This window comes from Cololabis saira, chromosome 15 (assembly GCF_033807715.1).
Source record: "Cololabis saira isolate AMF1-May2022 chromosome 15, fColSai1.1, whole genome shotgun sequence".
NCBI classification, from domain to species: Eukaryota; Metazoa; Chordata; class Actinopteri; order Beloniformes; family Belonidae; genus Cololabis; species Cololabis saira.
Window position 1 is genome coordinate 24,416,574 of NC_084601.1, and position 20,347 is coordinate 24,436,920.

At 39.6% G+C, this 20,347-nt stretch overlaps 1 protein-coding gene across 1 annotated transcript in view; it reads right to left on the reverse strand.

Moving 5' to 3' along the window:
- Positions 1-7,487, reverse strand: part of epb41a (erythrocyte membrane protein band 4.1a) — a 52,400-nt gene extending 44,913 nt beyond the window's left edge. The window contains exon 1 of the mRNA XM_061741147.1: positions 7,372-7,487. The gene's annotated coding sequence lies outside the window, so the exon portion shown is untranslated. The remainder of the gene's footprint in view (positions 1-7,371) is intronic.
- Positions 7,488-20,347: the final 12,860 nt, after the last annotated feature.

Consider the following 20,347-nt stretch of genomic DNA (forward strand, 5'->3'; position numbering starts at 1 on the left):
TTGTGATTGGATTGAAAAAACACGTGAACGTTCAGAAATGCCAATCAATCACAAACTGGCAGGACCCTCATAAATCATGAATTCTTGTGTAGGTGCTCTCCTTACTTACACAAGCGCTGCGTGTGGTCACAGGCAGGAGTGCATTTGATCATAGCTACAAAAGGTTTGGAACTACTATTTTCATGAATGCTGGTTTATGCTTAAATGTCACTCTTTGAACAGTTTACACACACATTGGGTGCATCCGAAATGCCATACTTAAAAGTATATACTAAAACGTATACTTAAATTTGGCACACTTTTGAGTAAATATCAGTAGTGTGCATTAATTCGGACGTACTATTAAGAGCGCACACGGCACTTCCTGCCGTAGGGAGGGTGGGGTTGTTACCATGGTAACCTGTCACAGCAGCGGTAGCAGCGCTCTGCTCTTTCCCGTTTATTCTGGCCCAAACAAGATTACATTATATAATATTATTAAATACGAATATTATAATATTGATATTATATAATAATATTATTATACTTAATATTATACTTATGACATATACGTATCACTTAGCAACCAAACGCCACTGCATTGCATTGTGGGAAGTTTCTGCTCGGCTAGTGTCCATCAATCCACATTAAAAAAATTCTCTGGAATGAGTATGGATAGAGCACACTATTGAGTACGTTCTAATGTTTCGGACGCACTAAGAAATCTCGCACACTCATTTTGCATACTCATTAGGGTGGAAGTATGAGATTTCAGACGCAGCGCATGACTACGTTTACATGCAGTCAAAATTCAGGTTAAGGTCAATATTCCGGTTACTGAAACATTCGGAATAATCTGTATACATGCGTGAGCAAACAGGGTTATCCCTGTATACATGGTAATTGTAATCATTTTGGATATCGCCATCAAACCAGCGACGCACTGAGAACGTCATGACGCAATTCCCGCCATTTCCGCTTCTTCTTCCTGTATCCAAATCCAAAACAACAACAAAAACCAGCGTGTTTTTGACGTCTTCCAGTCAAGCATCTTCCAGCGGGGTTTGATCTGGTCTGGCGTTCGTACAAATCCTGTTTGCGCATCTTTTCGCTCACCTTTTTGTAAATCTGGCTATCCCGGTACTTTCTACTGTCTACAAATGCCAAAATGTTCATGTCTTTCATTACATTTATGAAGTGATTAGTCTCCTCCTGGTCTTGCGTTCCTCCATGTTTATAAGAACTTCCTGGACTCAAAAGAATCAAGATTCCTTGCGAAAAGAACATGCGCAGAAAACAAATTCCTGCTCTTTTTGATGGGGATATCCCGTTAGGCGAATACATGACCAAATATTCGGGTTAGAAAAGGAGTAACCCAGGGGTCATTTTCGGGTTTTTAAAAACCGGAATATGAGCAATATTCAAAGGGGTTATTGGTGTTTACATGGCCGTGCGTAACCGGGTTATTGCTAATATTCCAGTTAGAAAAGGTTTATTGACTGCATGTAAATGTAGTCATTCATTCTGCTCATGTTTTGTTAAGGAGTCACGTTGTGTTAATTGCATTCAGTGTATCCCACAATGCAATGAAAAGCAGTGTGCAACCAATGGTCACTAGTCAACCATCCAGACCATCATACTGTGCTCAAGTAAGAAAAAAAAACAGCTCCATGTTAATGTTTTTTATAAAAAAAACTTGTCTTCAAACAAAATATGTATCAAACAAGCTAAATGACAACATGATCATACACCTTATTTTACTGATTCTTCACAAACTAGATTGTGGGATTAGCTGGAGAGAGTCTTCATATTAGTTATAATAATGGTTGTAGTCTTTACAGTAATGATGAAGGCGGTGGCGGTGATCAGTTATGTTTTATCTGGTTAACAGCGATGACGCAGGGAACAGCGCCAACAAAACACCTCAGTAGACTCTGACAGTTCCTTTAGCAAACAAATCCCTATGACGCGGCAGCAGACTAGTGGACTAGTAGTTAGGGTGCCGTTTCAGACTCAGCTGATCTCAGTTCAGGAGGATCGCTAGCCTGGTGCTAGCACATAAGCTGTTTTCACAGTTCCATAATATTCTAGTTGTTTAGCTAACTACCTGTATATGGCGCTGCACTAGCATTTTTGGAAGCCATGTGCCCACAAATCAGACAATGTTTACTACACTGATTCAACTTTGGAGTTAAAGTTGAACTAACGATGCCTAAATGAGTGTAAATGAAGAAACCTGCCAGTAGAAAAAGTGAGCTTGCTTAAACCATTAACTTAAATGTTTAAAAGGTTAGCTACTGTGGCCTTAGGTTATTTTTGTGATGCTGCTTCTTCTGCTCTCCATTTTCTGTGCTCTTTCACAAGAATGTAGTTACAGTTTTCTTCAGTAGACTATTGGAGGAGTTCACCTGTTTGTCTAGACTGGTTCTGCTCCACTAAATCGTAGCTAGCAGGCTAGTAAATCAGATATGCTAAACGTATGCTGACTGTACCGTGCTAGCGGCCTCGTCACAGTTCTACATATTCATATAATCTGGATATAAAGCAGGTCATCTAGATTTATTCAACGGATACAATGAAACAATGAAGTTGATAAAATCATCATGAGAAAAATACTGGAATTTCTGCCACTGGAACCTTGCTGCGTTTATCTATTTTTATCAGCCATTCATTTGAAGCTGTAGAAATACCACACTAATATATATAAATATAAGTATAAAAAAACAATGTTAACGCTTTTATCAAACACTAATATATATTTTTAAAAAAACAAAAAAAATTTTTTGTCTGCAGGCTGGAGTATTTTATTTTTATATTTCCTTCCAGACACAAAAAGAAAAGGTCTCTAACCTGCTGCGGTTGAAAAGAAAATGTGAATTATTTAGAAGTGTAAATTTTTTATTACCCTTTAACTATTGTGAGCCCTCAGAAAAAAAACTTACAGTAGGAACAGAAATCAGTCCATAAAAACCTGTACATCTGTAAGTTAAATGGTCAGAAGGAGGCATCACAACATTAACAACAACATTATTAACATAATAGCAAGAGGGAACAACATCACTAATGTCTTAGAAGAACATTTGCAACATGGAAAGGGTTATAAAAGCATTTTAAAAGAAACATTCCAGTAAATGAATATTATGGCAGACTGTGCAATGCAGTCAAATAGAAGACATCCCATCTATAGATGAACGGTATAATATAATTTATGATATATTTGTGACGGAAAGAATTACTTTCTCAATGACGCTGCAGCAATCTAAATTCAAAGACATCTGGGAGCAATGGAAAATTTATATTTCCCTGAAACGCCCTGCTTTTGTTTAATTTTCTTTTGTCTTACCTCTTTTAAACAAGATTTGTTTGAGTATCTATTTTCTTCTATTACTATAATAGAAAACACCCCATGTTCATGTGTTCTGTTATAACATGTTTTGTGAATGGAAAAAACAAATTGGAGCACTGTGTTGAAACAAGTAACTATGCGTTAAAGATGTATGTATTGTTGACATGTGATTCCAAACAAAAATAAAATTGAAAAAAAAAATAGAAGAAAACCGGTAGTTAGCACCACAGGCTAGCATGAGCTAAGTTCAGCTAAAATAACTAGTTTGTGGCAACTGAGGTAAACAATGAAAGGATGGACACATTTGATCAGAATGAATGCTAAATAGCATTAGTTAACATCAAAAGTTAGGAAAAAAAATCCATCACAGAGCCGGCAGGCCTCATTGAGTATGTTCAACATTAAAGTCCATGACTGCGTTTACATGCACTCAATAACCCTTTTAAAACCCGAATATTGGCAATAACCCGAATTTGCACGGCCATGTAAACACCAATAACCCCTTTGAATAACCTAAATTTGCTCATATTCCGGTTTTTAAAAACCGGAATATTACCCCTGGGTTACTCCTATTAAAAACCTGAATATTCGGTCATGTAAACGCCAAACGGAATATCCCGATCAAACGGAATATGAATTTGTTTTCTGTGCGTCGCTGGTTTGATCCAGATATCCCAAATGATTAATTACCATGTATACAGGGATAACCCTGTTTGCTCACGCATGGAAACGGAATATTCCGAATGTTTCAGTAACCGGAATATTAGCAATAACCCGAATTTTGACTGCATGTAAACGTAGTCCATGACAACACATTTAGGAGAAGACTGAAGCAGCATAGTTCGTTTAGACAGTTTTCCAGAAGAAAACCTCACCTGGAAGCACAACTGAGATTCATAAAACTGCATCTGAACAAAGGGGCAGACTTCTGGAGCAATGTCCTCTGGACGTCCCCACATACATTCATGACCAAGCTTTGCCAAACCTCAAAGAGCTCATAGTTGCATATTTTGGTGGAACCTTCAGTTTTCAGGTTCCTCTCCTCCAGAACCAGCTGCCAGTTTGAGTTTGGGAAGCAGATCCTCTTTACCTTTAACATTAAGCTTAGAACCTTCCTGTTTAAAGCTTATAGTTAGGGATGGCTCGGGTGTCCTGCAACATCCCTTACTTATCCTCCTACAGGCCTATAGCCAGAGACGTTTTATTTGAAACGAGACACCCCACTACGGTTCAGTTTCCTGTATCCGTGTCACGTGGGTTTCCCCACTGCCCTTTAGGAGACTAACAGCAGGTCCTGAGTCTATTGAGTCCTATGGGAAAAGTGAACGTGAGCACAGATTATTACCAATTCCTTCGCCCCATAGTAACCTAAGTAAATATGGGACCCATTTTTCAAAAGCCACAAACCTTCTGAACATTCTGACACCAAAATGGAAATTTTCAGACCGACAGATTAGGAGAAAATGAACTTTGTTTGAGATCTGTCTCTGTCTGAGCAACACACTCTTGTGAGTTTTGGCTATAGCTCTCCTCTCTGGTGCTGATTCAGAGATTCAGAGTCGTCGGTCACGGCAGAACTGCCAACGTCGTTTTCCAATCGGATAAACTGAAATTTTAAACTAAAATAAAACTTGCTTCTTTGCTTAATAATACTGTTAATGTTATTATTGAAGTCTTTTTGGAAGGGAAAAAAAGAATATTAGACTGATCTGATGATCTTGTACTGGGTTGATATCAGGTAGCATTAAGGTAGCAGATAAAAAAAAACGAGCAGCAAAATAAGGCGCAAATTTTAAAGTTGTACTGTATCTAGTGTTGTATGTTGTATTGTTTTGACATGAACAGATAATAGTCCATCAGTAAAGCGTTAGTGTTAAAAATGCCTAAGCTTTGTGCGGCAATTGACTGTAATAACAGGAACAAGCAGTTGTCAGTCTTTTCTTTTCCAAAGGATGCAGACAGGTAAGTAATAAATTAGCTATTAATATTAGCTGCTGTCATATCGTTCACAACACTTCCAAAACGATGTGGGGAGAGGGGCGACCACGCCCACTTAGGAGACAGGAAGTGTATACCATTTCATACCATTGTCAGAAACGGTAATGCGTGATCTTCTGTATAGAGTATCTTTGCTATAGCCTGCCGGGGGGGCTCCCATGATGCATTCTGTCCTCTTCTACTCCAGCTGACACTGCTGTTGTTGTTATTAACCGTGTTCTTCCTAGCAGGTGTTCCTGATCTGCTGTTTTTGTTGTTCTCACCTCTTTCCTCTCCTCTAAAACCCCAACCAGTTGAGGCAGATGCTCGTCCTTCCTGAGTCTGGTTTTCCCAGAAGGGTCTTCCTGTTAAAGGGGAGTTTTTTTTTCTTTCCACAGTCGCTTGGTGCTTGCTCAGGACAGGGGATTGTATTGATGAAAAGTTTTGAGGGGATCTGTTTGTTTCCTTAACTAAGCTTTTTTTTTTTTTTAATGGCTTAGTATTACTTGGGCTGAATTGTATTCTTGCCCTACCTGGAGATGGCATTTGTTGTGATTTGTTGCTGTATAAATAAAGCTAGATTAAAAATGAACTGAAATGGATAGATGAGACCAAAGTGAGAGTTTGGTGTAACGGTCCAGCACCATGTAGGAGAAAGCAGAAACATCTCATATCCACTGTTTAGCACGGTGGTGGAAGCATGATGGTTTGGGCTTCTTCTGCAGCTTCAGAAACTGGTCACCAAGTGGACCACGATCCCCTCTATACCAGAATATTCTGCAGGAACCAGTAATAAAAGTCTAACCTAAACACTTAAACCCATAATATGTAATAAATATCGGAAAAGCAACTCCTGTAAACACCTTATACAGAATACTCTTATATCTAATAAACACAAAATTTAGATTTTTGACACCCAGAGAAACCAGGTCTTTGTCTCAGACACAATTTCTCTTGACATATTGCAACATAACCACCTCTTTACCCAGTAACAGCTATATGTTTGACGCTAATCTAGCCATGATACAGCCGGATTTTACTGTTTACACAAATGCTTACTATTATGCTTCCTGATAAAATCCTAGAGAAAAAACACCTTTAATTGTATCAGCAACCCAATGAGATCTATTAAGAACACTAGAAGTCTATTTGATTTTAGCTTAGCAGAAGAGGATCCTGTTGGTGGTTAGTTTGTGCTACGATGATGTGTGTAAATCAATCCAATTACTTTATTAGATGCTTCTAGTTTCAAAGGACCATTTGGAAGAGCAGTATCCATACAAGCAAAAAAGCATTTTTAAATAAACCACAACAGCTGTAACTTTATTGATAACTCAGCTACTAATCCCCAACACAAAGACAGGATGGGTCTGGAGTACCTGTTAAATCTGGACCAGATTAATTGTCTCTTTTTTTCTATCCTTTCCTGTCCAATTTTCTAAGTGTATGAACTCAGATTATTTTAATAATTTTTTTTGTCCCCCCCCCCCCCCCCCCCCCGCCCACACACACACACAAATTTAGCCCGTTTTATTCTTGCAGAATAACAGATAATTGCATCTCTAGAGGTTTTGAATTCTACCGCCTCAGTGGAGTTTTAAAAGGTGGGGGGCCTCTAAACAGAATCTTGCCCGGGACCCTCAGAAAGCTAGAACCAGCCCTGTGTAAAACCACAGGTGAATATTTTTCCCGTGCAGATCCTTTCCTTCTTTTAGCAGAAAATTCTGCTCTTGTTTTCAGACAGTGATGTGTCCATGGTCCTGGAAAATCAGGCGATACGCTTGCACTGCATCCAAAACTGCAGCACAAGCCAGGCTTTATGAGGGGACATAGATGATGATCTCTCACTAGCACAGAAATATTTTCCGCTTTTCAGAAACACTATACAATGTCTTTGTTTGCATAGATTTAAGGCCAGCATATATTTCCTCATTCATATCGGTGTAAACCATTGCTTCATCATCAGACCTTCCATTCAGAGGTGTGATTTTTCTGTCAGGATGAAACAAAAGGCGCCTGGAAATGTGGAAAATGTCAACAAATGTTCTCTGAGAGGCTGAAAAACTCACCCGGATCATCCAGCAGAGGAAGAAACAAATCCGATGCGAGAGCAGATGTTCCGTGTTCCTCTCATCCGCAGGACACAGTGTTATAAAACCAGCAGCTTTCAACAATAATGTGTTTGGGTACCAGCAGCACACTTGTCACTGTGACCTCAGTGTTGCCTGACAGGCAGAGGGTCTACGTCTGCATGTTGTAGCACGGTACTGCCGTATGGGGCTGTCTTCGAGATATGTGGCCAAACGGTGCTTTGTTTTGGTCAAAAAATGACAATTATAGTTGACAAATACAGCTCAATTTAATCAGAAAGCTTTTATTTCTCTTTACAGAGTGGTTTCTGTCTATATACAGATCATAATGTTGCATCGAGCCCTGATAGCCACTAGACGTGTCATGAGCTGTAAGGTCAGCTTCAGTATTAAGTATTTATGGAGAAATAACATGAGCTGTCACCTATAGTGACTTGTACTTTTATAGAATTACAAAGTTATGATCCGTATGTGTTGTAATCCAGGTTTTCTATGTTAATATGAGCATTTATAAATCAAAATTCATATTTAATTATGGTTATTTGTCAAAATTGTCAGATTTTGTATATGGGTGTGCACACGGTGGGGGGGAGGGGGGGCGGGTGGGGGGGCACTGTTTTGATAACATTTTAAGTTTATAAAGTCAGAATTTAAAAAAAACTGACATTTTATTGTTATTATATTTTCTTTTTTTTGTTAACAATTTTTTATTAATTTTTTGCCAACTTTTAAAAAGAAAAAGGGGGCAGACAGTCACAAGCACCGCTCTGCTGTAGCAACATGCCCACTGTACATCTGAAAAAAAAAACAAACGCAAAAAACAGGGGAAAGAATTTGTCACAATAGTTAGAACAAAACAAAAATATTTCATATGTTGTACATATTTACGCTTGTCTGTCTCCTCCCACATACATACACATACACGCTCTCACACAGACACACATTCACATCCACACACACACACCCTTGCATACCCATCCCAATACTAGCAATTAATCAACAAAAAGAAAAAGAAAAACCCTCCCACCCCAGTGAGTGATCTGCACCATCCCCTCCCCGTTCCCCCCCTTTATAGGCAAGACTTCACAACTCTGATGGCTTCTGACCAGGATTTTAAGGTCTTTTCTTTTGCTCCATGAGACCGTGCAACAGAGAGCTCAAGGGTTAAAATATCCATCAGAAGATGCCACCAGTGATCCAGTGGTAGATTATGTGGTGGTTTCCACCGTACTACCAAAATTTTTTTAGCAGCAGTTAAGCCGGAAAGCCAAATTCTTTTTTCGTGTATTGACATTACAAATTGAGAGTTATCATTCAGCAGACAAAGTACGGGACAGCATGGAACCTCCTTATTTGTTATTATATTTTCTTATAGATTTGGCGGTTCATCACTTTGGAAATCTAAGCATCTCCGAAATTGCTGTAGTTTGTAAAGTTAGAATTTCTTTTTTTTTATTTCTTTACAATTTGTCAGATTATTAAGTCAGACATTGCCGTAGATGAGATTTTGACGTTCCTAAAACTGTTATCCAAGTTATTCAATTTTGATGAACGTGTCCTATCATTTCAATTAAAGGAGCATGAGGCTCCTTTAATTGAAATGAGACTCTCTAGCGCCACCCTTCGCCACGACGGCCGTTGGGGTTACTGCAGCCAACAGTGAAGCCGGCACGGGAGAACGGGGAGAAAGTGGATGCAGTGTCATGTGACGTCACATCCGCAGGACAGCGCGGGAAATTCGGCCCCAGAATTGCAGAACATTTTGCAGCACACAGCCTGTTCAAGGCAACGGAGAGATACGCTAGAGGGCTCATTCTTTTGGGTTTGGAACGCTTCATCTGACATTATTACTAGAAAACTTAAAACGTATACAAATTTTTTTTCATAAATCCTGCCTCAATCCTGCCTCATGCTCCTTTAATATTCAAAGATATTGTTTCTCACAACAACACACCAATTTGGCGCAACAGATACATTCTGATGAAGAAGAAGTTATTTTATGTTAAAACTAGATGGAAAAAGTGATTTGGTTTGTTCGACATTTAACATTTGTACGCGGGATTTGTTGCCAAAAAACGTTTTGGTCTCAGTTGTTTGGTTTCACATCCATGACGACTCTGAGGGGGATGAATTTGTTTGTACTACCACACCAGGAGAGTTTATAGAAAGCTTTCCCCTCAATGGCTAGCCGTTATCACTTCCTCATTCGCAATCGTCACACTACTGCGTTTAGCAAAGCAACCAGCCAGAGTTTACAGAAGAAAAAAGCACTTAAACTGTTCTCAGCTGGTGGAAACCAAAAAGTCCTGTCACGCTTAATTGACCGAGTTCCTTCAAAAGGTAGTAGAAGAGTTAGAAAAAATAGAATTCCTGACAAAAAAAAACTAAAAGCGTCTGATCACACACTCAACAGTTAGTTCAGTGACCACACGTCACATTTTCACATGTGACAAAAACAGAAAATGGTGTATCAGCCTACATGTTTAAGTTGCCATGGAAAATGTAAATAGACTTTCCATTGAAGCCTAAAGGTTTGCGTTGTCAGAGAGGGTTTAAGCTTCACAAAGGTTTCTTTCATAATGACTAGGGATGGGAATCAAGAACCGGTTCTTTGTCAGAACTGGTTCCCAGTGTTTCGATTCCCTTTTTTGATTCCAGTAGCCACGATGACATCATCACGCACAGCTTAGGAAACGTTGCATTAGCCAGCAGTCGATAGTAAACATGGCGCCCAAGCGATACAGACGCTCCAAAGTCTGGTCACATTTCAGTAAAAAACACGAAAACAGTGCAATTTTCAATACTGGGTGAGGGTTGAAGATTTGCAAAAATAAACAGTATGATTGGATTTGACTTGACTGTGTTTGTCCCTGGCTGACAGTTTTATTTTGGAGTTGAAAATGGAACTGGAATCTAAAAATGTTATCACTTCCCGTCCCTACTCATGATGCAGCTACATGTTTGTTTGTTTGTTTGTTTTATTGTTTGCACTGGTAAAAAGGAACATTACACATAGGAAAAGGTTCAGAAAAGATGTGCAGGAGAGGTCATAAAAACCTGAAGGGCTTATAAGCGACTCCCCCCTCCTAAAAACAAGAAAAAATAAAAAACAATAATTCACAAAACCATATAAGCACAATACAGTATAACTGATAACTCAGAGTTATACGATACTTCAGAATACAATTAAATAGCTTAGAAATAAATTTGAATAATGGTGAATGAAAAAAACAGATATATTAAAAATCTATAAACTTTTTTTCAGCTGTCTTTTGAATGCAGATAATGTTGAGCATGTTTCACTTAGATGTTTTATTAAACTCAAAATAATTATGAAAATGTCTGGGTAACGTTAACGGAGAGCATATGACTTTATATATCAGGATTCATGTTTGATACTTATTCACATCATAGATTGTTAGTATTTGTAATTTTTTAAACATGTCATCATGTCCTTCTCCAGCTGATCTGGACTTCTTTGTTTGAAAATTTTTTATGAATATAGATTCCTGCCCCCCATCACCAAATGACTGACATGCATGTGCATGTGCATTAGAAGTATCTCCTAACCTGGGTATTTGCTGACAGAAGGTGGGTCATCGCGGTGGAATGATTTACTTTGCAAATCACAGACACGGAAAATTTGCACTAAATTGAAATCCCAGAGGTCCTGATTTTAATCCAGTGCTGATGGAGCATTTATCAACTTGCACATTTGTAAGGAAGTCTGATTGTTTTTTATGGAAAATTCTGAAATACTTGATTTAAATCATTCTAAATTTACAAGAAAAAACTCAAACACAACACAGCTTTTTCCCCATATTACGCTATCTTGCTAGCTGAGCAAGATTCATTATCTTTTTCTTTTATTTAGTTATTTTCTTATAAAGTTGGCAGTCTATGAACTGTTAAACTTACGATATTGTTTCCTCACACATTTATGAGTTTGTGAAGTCTGAAACAAACACAACTAGTTTTTTCTGAATAAGAAATCAGCAACAACAGAAGAACTGATGTAAACAGCAGAAAAGAGGAAGCGAGACCTGCAGCCTGTAAGACCGTGAGCAGGGATCAGCAGGCCTGACACACCCTGCGGCCCCCCCTCTCTGAAGGAGGGCTGAGATTTGAATGGAATGAGACGATTGTGTTTGTGATAGAGGCCAATGAGAGCCCGGCAGGCAGCAGGCTCATCCAATCACAGCTCAGAAAGCTCTGGCTCCAGCAGAGCTCCAACATCAGTCACCAAGCATCCCGAGCCTCAGAAAACCTGCATCCATTTTCACTCAGGGGGAGGAAAGAAAGACGGAGGAAAGACGGAGGAAAGACGGAGGAAAGACCCCGAGCTGAGTCAGGACAGACTCAGCTCCTGCTTTTCTGCTGTAACATGAATGTTTTATCGAGTGTTGAGTGGTTTGGGAATACAGTTAAATCTTAAAAATAGAGGGATTATATACATATTTATCACCTTTAACACCCAAAATATGATCCAAAATCAAAATTTCCTGAGTGTTGTAAGCTGATGTTTTAAATATAGTCAAATCTTTCCACGTATCATTGTGACACTGCATCATTAAAGTGTCATGAACCACAAATCTTTCACATCAGCCCTTTTCAGATGTCGGCCAAGTCATGCTTAGGTAGCGCCTGTAATGAAGCGAAGCATAAGAGAATCAAATTTGAGCTTTCAGTTAAATCAGCTTATTATACATTTATATGTGTGAGTTGTGTCCCCATAAGGCAAGGCAAGTTTATTTGTGTAGCACAATTCAACACAAGGTAATTCAAAGGGCTTTACATCAATATTAAAAGTGGAAAGACATAATTAAAACATAAATAACAAATAAAAATAAACAAAATGATAAGAAAGAGGTAAAATAATAGAAAGCACAAGTTGTTAAAAAGTAAGGGCAGTAGAGTACAGCAGGTACATCTCATTCTTACAATGGCAAGAATTACGTTTCTATAAGGTCAAAACGTACAAAGACCGGGTCAAATACAGTATTACAAAAATAATCTGTAACAATTCGTACGGTGAATTAAACCAAATTGACAGTTCTATGCCACAATGCCTGTTTTCAGGTCTTATTTACTGACGAGAATTACGTTTCTATACGTTTAAAATGTACAAAGACGTACAAACGTCTGCTGGGCTCTCATTGGCCACTATCACAACGTTTAAACGTACAAAGACCGGGTCAAATACAGTATTACGAAAGTAATCTGTAACAATCTGTAAATCAGCTGTCTAAGGCTGTACCGGTTCAACACCAAATGTATTCTGAATCAAAAGTCAAGATCTGGTTAATCAAAAGCCAGAACCTGTAACCATTAATCCGGTGATCATCTCTACCCAGAGTGCACTAATCTTTCTGGGTTACACTTTCCTTTGTCATTCTTACACATCTCCATTTTCAAACCATCTCTCTTGGTTACCCTTTTCTTTGCAATTCTGAAATGAGAATCTAATTAGAGCATCAATCTTAAGGGGGGGGGGGGCATAGTTGGCTCAGCTTTATACACTGTCGGAGGTGAGTTGTTAATATCGTTATAAAATGTATGTGATAAAGAAGGGACAAACATTAATCTACCACCGCTCGCTGGTTCTCCATGACCGTGAAAAGCGAGTTTGGAGTTCTGACATTGATGCAAAGGGCTACAGGATGCCGGCTATGTCCCGCCTCCTCACTGTAGATTAGCTGATTTGACACTTGTTTCAGAATAGAGAGTCTGCATTGACGTCAATTCCCCACTGGACCAGCCCCCTTACTCACACTGAGTGGCAAAACATCAGCAAAAATGGCTGCAACTAGTGGAGAAGACGGGATAACAGCAGATTATGGGCTTAAATTAAAGGCAGTTGGACTTGACAGTGACCCGTACAGTTACCCCAAGAACCAGTGGTCCATGGACATTAATATTTGGCCACGAATCCAGTTTCCTGATATTTATATGTACTTAATTTTTACGCCAGGGAAATACACGAAGCAAAGCTTGAAGGCATACAAAAGTCTTGACGCTTGGTCCGACTTCAAGGCAGGATTTGTTGGCGAAATTAAAGTGATGAGGACACCGAACTTTATGATTTGACCGTTTAACCTTATCTACCCAAAAATCCAACATTACCTGATACAAAATGGGAACTGCAAATCCACGTTTCAGTGCCTGGAATCCAGTTGTTTCTGTGAATTGCAGCGACCCATTTGTCTCTCTTAAACTTATTTTTCAGCAGTCTGTAAAACGATAACTCTGATTTCTTGCTAAATCTATGAGTACAGTCGATCCCACAACAGCTCTTTCCCATTTTAGATGTTTTCCAGTTGCTCAAACTGAAGGTTTACGCTGCCACTCAGTCTTTCTGCCACTCAGTCTTTCTGCCACTCAGTCTTTCTGCCACTCAGTGGGCGTAACCCGCTGTGAAGTTGCATCTGTGACGTCATGCGCATTCCCTCTATTAGAACCGCAAAAAGATAAAGATGGTTTTAGAACTAATGACCAAATCTGGTCTGTTACTTCTTTAAAGGAGCTTGAGGCTGGATTTATGAAAAAAAATTGTATACGTTTTAATTTTTCTAGTAATAATGTCAGATGAAGCGTTCCAAACCAAAAAGAATGAGCCCTCTAGTATATCTGTCCGTTGCCTTGAACAGGCTGTGTGCTGCAAAATGTGCTGCAAGGCTGGGGCCGCTTTTCCCGCGCTGCCCTGCGGATGTGACGTCACATGACGCTGCTGTTCTCCCCGTTCTCCCGTGCCGACTTCGCTGTTGGCTGCAGTACCCCCGACGGCCATCGTGGTGAAGGGTGGCGCTAGAGAGTCTCATTTCTTAAAAGGAGCCTCATGCTCCTTTAAATGATACAGAGAAATGCATCTCCACAGACCTTGAAGAGTCTCCTCCATCACACTGGAGTTTTACTGAGGCGGGGCCCCGAACAGAAACTTGCCCAGCGTCCCCAGAGAACCAGAAAACGGCCCTGCACAAGATACAGGACAAAATAGTTTATAAAGGCTCCGCCCACATGTTTGAGCGGCACATTCCTCTGAATGGTCAGATTGGCCAACTTTTCATTACGATGGACTGTAGATCATGAATATCAACTTCCATCGGTTTAATGGCTTGAGATATGTTTTTTATCATTTTATCTTTTTGAAAATGGCGTGAGCGTGTTTGATTTTCGTTTTTCTTTATTGTGTAAATCAGCTGGAACGGTTGGATTATTTCAAAAGCTCAATGTAAACCACCACCTTGAGGCGTGTCAGCATAATTACAATGGTTTATGTGTTCTGAACATCTGAAATGTCTGTTTATAGTTCTCAGTTGTGACACATTTTAAGTTTTACACTATTAACTGATTGCCTGATCTGGTCCTGTTACTGTTATGAGCCTCAGAAAACCTGCATCCATTTTCACTCAGGGGGAGGAAAGAAGGAGGAAAGACGGAGGAAAGACGGAGGAAAGACCCCCGAGCTGAGTCAGGACAGACTCAGCTCCTGCTTTTCTGCTGTAACATGAATGTTTTATCGAGTGTTGAGTGGTTTGTGAATACAGTTAAATCTTAAAAATAGAGGGAATTAGAGATTATATACATATTTATCACCTTTAACACCCAAAATATGATCCAAAATCAAAATTTCCTGAGTGTTGTAAGCTGATGTTTTAAATATAGTCAAATTTTTCCACGTATCTTTGTGACACTGCATCATTAAAGTGTCATGAACCACAAATCTTTCACATCAGCCCTTTTCAGATGTCGGCCAAGTCATGCTTAGGTAGCGCCTGTAATGAAGCGAAGCATAAGAGAATCAAATTTGAGCTTTCAGTTAAATCAGCTTATTATACATTTATATGTGTGAGTTGTGTCCCCATAAGGCAAGGCAAGTTTATTTGTGTAGCACAATTCAACACAAGGTAATTCAAAGTGCTTTACATCAACATTAAAAGTGGAAAGACATAATTAAAACATAAATAACAAATAAAAAGAAATAAAATGATAAGAAAAAGGTAAAATAATAGAAAGCACAAGTTGTTAAAAAGTAAGGGCAGTAGAATACAGCAGGTACATCTCATTCTTACAATGGCAAGAATTACGTTTCTATACGGTCAAAACGTACAAAGACCGGGTCAAATACAGTATTACAAAAGTAATCTGTAACAATTCGTACGGTGAATTAAACCAATTTGACAATTCTATGCCACAATGCCTGTTTCCAGGTCTTATTTACTGAGAATTACGTTTCTATACGTTCAAAACGTTCAGACGTACAAACGTCTGCTGGGCTCTCATTGGCCACTATCACAACGTTTAAACATACAAAGACCGGGTCAAATACAGTATTACGAAAGTAATCTGTAACAATCTGTAAATCAGCTGTCTAAGGCTGTACCGGTTCAACACCAAATGTATTCTGAATCAAAAGTCAAGATCTGGTTAATCAAAAGCCAGAACCTGTAACCATTAATCCGGTGATCATCTCTACCCAGAGTGCACTAATCTTTCTGGGTTACACTTTCCTTTGTCATTCTTACACATCTCCATTTTCAAACCATCTCTCTTGGTTACCCTTTTCTTTGCAATTCTGAAATGAGAATCTAATTAGAGCATCAATCTTAAGGGGGGGGGGGGCATAGTTGGCTCAGCTTTATACACTGTCGGAGGTGAGTTGTTAATATCGTTATAAAATGTATGTGATAAAGAAGGGACAAACATTAATCTACCACCGCTCGCTGGTTCTCCATGACCGTGAAAAGCGAGTTTGGAGTTCTGACATTGATGCAAAGGGCTACAGGATACCGGCTATGTCCCGCCTCCTCACTGTAGATTAGCTGATTTGACACTCGTTTCAGAATAGAGGGTCTGCATTGACGTCAATTCCCCACTGGACCACGCCCCCTTACTCAGGTAAAACATCAGCAAAAATAGCTGCAACTAGTGGAGAAGACGGGATAACAGCCGATTATCGGCTTAAATTAAAGGCAGTTGGACTTGACAGTGACCCGTACAGTTACCCCAAGAACCAGTGGTCCATGGACATTAATATTTGGCCACGAATCCAGTTTCCTGATATTTATATGTACTTCATTTCTACGCCGGGGAAATACACGAAGCAAAGCTTGAAGGCATACAAAAGTCTGGACGCTTGGTCCAACTTCAAGGCAGGATTTGTTGTAGAAATTAAAGTGATGAGGACACCGAACTTTATGATTTGACCGTTTAACGTTAGCTACCCAAAAATCCAACATTACCTGATACAAAATGGGAACCGCAAATCCACGTTTCAGTGCCTGGAATCCAGTTGTTTCTGTGAATTGCAGTGATCCATTTGTCTCTCTTAAGCTTATTTTTCGGCAGTCTATAAAACGATAACTCAGATTTCTTGCTAAATCTATGAGTACAGTCGATCGCACAACAGCTCTTTCCCATTTTAGAGGTTTTCCAGTTGCTCAAACTGAAAGTCTTTCTGCCACTCAGTGGGCGTAACCCGCTGTGAAGTTGCATCTGTGACGTCATGCGCATTCCCTCTATTAGAACCGCAAAAAGATAAAGATGGTTTTAGAACTAATGACCAAATCTAGTCTTTTTCTTCTTTAAATGATACGGAGAAATGCATCTCCACAGACCTTGAAGAGTTTCGAACTCCAGAAACAGAAACTTGCCCAGCGTCCCCAGAGAACCAGAAAACGGCCCTGCACAAGATACAGGACAAAATAGTTTATAAAGGCTCCGCCCACATGTTTGAGTGGCACATTCCTCAGAAACAGATTGGCCAACTTTTCATTACGATAGACTGTAGATCATGAATATCAACTTCCATCGGTTTAATGGCTTGAGATATGTTTTTTATCATTTTAGCTTTTTGAAAATGGCGTGAGCATGTTTGATTTTCGTTTTTCTTTATTGTGTAAATCAGCTGGAACGGTTGGATTATTTCAAAAGCTCAATGTAAACCACCACCTTGAGGCGTGTCAGCATAATTACAATGGTTTATGTGTTCTGAACATCTGAAATGTCTGTTTATAGTTCTCAGTTGTGACACATTTTAAGTTTTACACTATTAACTGATTGCCTGATCTGGTCCTGTTAATAATGTATTTTTTTATCACAATTATTTTTAGATTTCGTAAATGTATGAATACTGAAAACACAGAGTGAAGCTTTGCTTTGGCGGTCTCTAATATCTGGGTTAAATGATTACAAAAGAAGTGAACGTTACAAGCATGGATGTAGTTTTCCAAGGATCCAGTGAATGGCCCATAATCACCAGAACGAAGCAGCTCTGAATGCCGCAGTGCTAAACAATCATCAGAGCATCTCAGACATCATGCAGACACTCCCACCCCCACCAGTCTACAAAAGGACACTCTTGCAGACCCTCCCCCAACACCCGAATGTCTGGAGCAGGTGCTACTATAGACCCAATCACAGAAGTGACTTGAACATATCAAAAGGGCACATTTTATTCACAATAGAACACAGAAGACACAACAAATACTAAAAATGGGACATTTAGTTCATTATGAATTCGATGACAGCAACATGTTTTAAAAAGTTAGGACATAAGCAAAAAAAAACAAAAGGAAAAAAAAATGGAAAAACAAGTGATGCAAAAAAAACTACCAGGAGGAATATCTTACTGCCACTTAGGTTCATTTGCAATATTTCATATAACATTAGCAAAATATTTCAAGAATCTGAAGAAATCTCTGGGCGCTTGAGACAAGGCTCAAAATTCAGAGTGATACTAAATTACTTAGCCAGCTTTCTCAGTCCGTATAAAGAACTGGAGAACGTGTGACGTCACCCAGAGCTTTCTGAAGAGTTTGTTTAAAGCATCTTCTTAGTCACCACATGGACAGGAACTACAGGAGAGTATTAGGGCCAGGCAGGAGAAAAATAAAAATAATATTTTAGAGGAAGAAGATTTTTTTTATTATGCACTTCGAGGAAAAAGTCAAAATGTCGAGAAAAAAGTCGAAATGTTAAGAAAAAAGTCAAAATTTCATGAATAAAGTTGAAGTGTTCAGAAAAAAGGTGAAATTTCGACTTTTTTCTCAAAATTGCATTTCAACATTAATCTCGACATTTCAACTTTTTTCTCGAAGTGCACAATAAAAAAAAATCTTCCCCTCTCAAATATTGTTAACTATAAATCTGGACATTATTATTATTAGTTTTAGTTTTCAGGTAAAAAGAGGAGAAAAGGAAATGTAAAAACAACAAATGCATGTATAAGGAAAAGGAAAAAACATATTTCTGCTTTTATTCTTAATTATGTCTGGTCTAACCTTTTTTTCTGTTTAACTGTGATTTTTATCGATTTTCTTCCTAAAACATTTTCCCTACACTGGTTTGAATGCTTTTCTGCCTCGAGGAATTTTACTGGTAATTATGTAACTTTATAACATTGGTTATGACGAGTTTCCATGACGAGAGACGGTTGTTCACATGTGGAGGCAGCAGACTGAGCTTTGCCCAGATCGTAAAAAGATCTCGCCTGCATATGAGGGGAAGAGGTCAAAGATGTTGAACATGTTAAACATGGAAAGCAGAAAAGAGGAGATTTCTAACAATTTTTCCCCTCGATCGTGATGTTGAGTTTGAGAACTCAGAGAAGACAGGAGGAATATCATCTTTCTCATGATGTGACTGCAGGATCATGTTCTGGACTCAAACATCTCTGCATGTGTTTTAGAGGCTGCAGGTGGATTAAGGTCTTCAGACACATGACACAAGTGGGTTAGGACCTCTGCAGTGTTTGTTAACAACAGGTGTGACTGTGAAGGAGCACATCTGCACCCCAGATGTTGAACTGTTGGATGTGAATTTTCATCCCCGCTGTCGACTTAGAAACTTCACCTGTGTAACGACAGTAAACTACAAAGAACACTGCAATGCAATTTATCCTCATTTAATGTTTTTTTTAACATTCTTATAAAATGTTATTCAATTAATTTAACTTCTTTAATGATTTTTAGTAAAATGGCTTCTATCAGCCGGCAGCAGCTAAAAGTCCATGAACACAGTGTGAGAGGAGTGTCCAAGAAGTCTCGATCTTCCAGAAGCATCTCGTGTCAAAGATGCTCTGCACAGAGGGGAGCTTACAGCCAGGGCTGTGCTCCGCTGTCTTCACAACCCTCAGAGAGATTTCCAGTCAGCAGCAGAAGCACCGTACCAGCAGGTGATGGAGCAGTCAGAACACCCTCAGTGGAGCATCTGTAGAAGGTGCAGAGTCCGAGTTTCCTCAGGACTCCGCCAACGGTCCCTCCTGTCACACTTCCTGAAGTCTATCACCATCTCCTTTGTTGAGCTAATTCCCAGGACGGGGGTGTTGTCTGCCATCTTAAAGATGGCAGTAGAGCTGTGTGTCGGTGTGCAGTCATAGGTCATCAGGAGGAGGAGGGGGATGAGAACATCATCCTGGCTGCTGTAAGCACTCTGCTCTCCTCCCTGGATCAACATTTGATGATGATGATGATGATGATGATGATGATGATGATGATAATCCATCCAGTCAGAGGCCACCTGTTCATCCATGTCTGCTCTCTGCCTCCCTCTCCTGGTCTCTGCTGGTCCCTACTGGTCTTTACCTCCATCTACTGGTCTCTACCTCCCTCTGCTGGTCTCTACTGGTCTCTGCTGGTCTCTGCCTCCCTCTGCTGGTCTTTACTGGTCTTTACCTCCATCTGCTGGTCTCTACCTCCCTCTACTGGTCTCTGCTGGTCTTTACTGGTCTTTACCTCCATCTGCTGGTCTCTACCTCCCTCTGCTGGTCTCTACTGGTCTCTACTGGTCTCTACTGGTCTCTACTGGTCTCAACTGGTCTCTGCTGGTCTTTACTGGTCTTTACCTCCATCTGCTGGTCTCTACCTCCCTCTGCTGGTCTCTACTGGTCTCTACTGGTCTCTACTGGTCTCTACTGGTCTCAACTGGTCTCTGCTGGTCTTTACTGGTCTTTACCTCC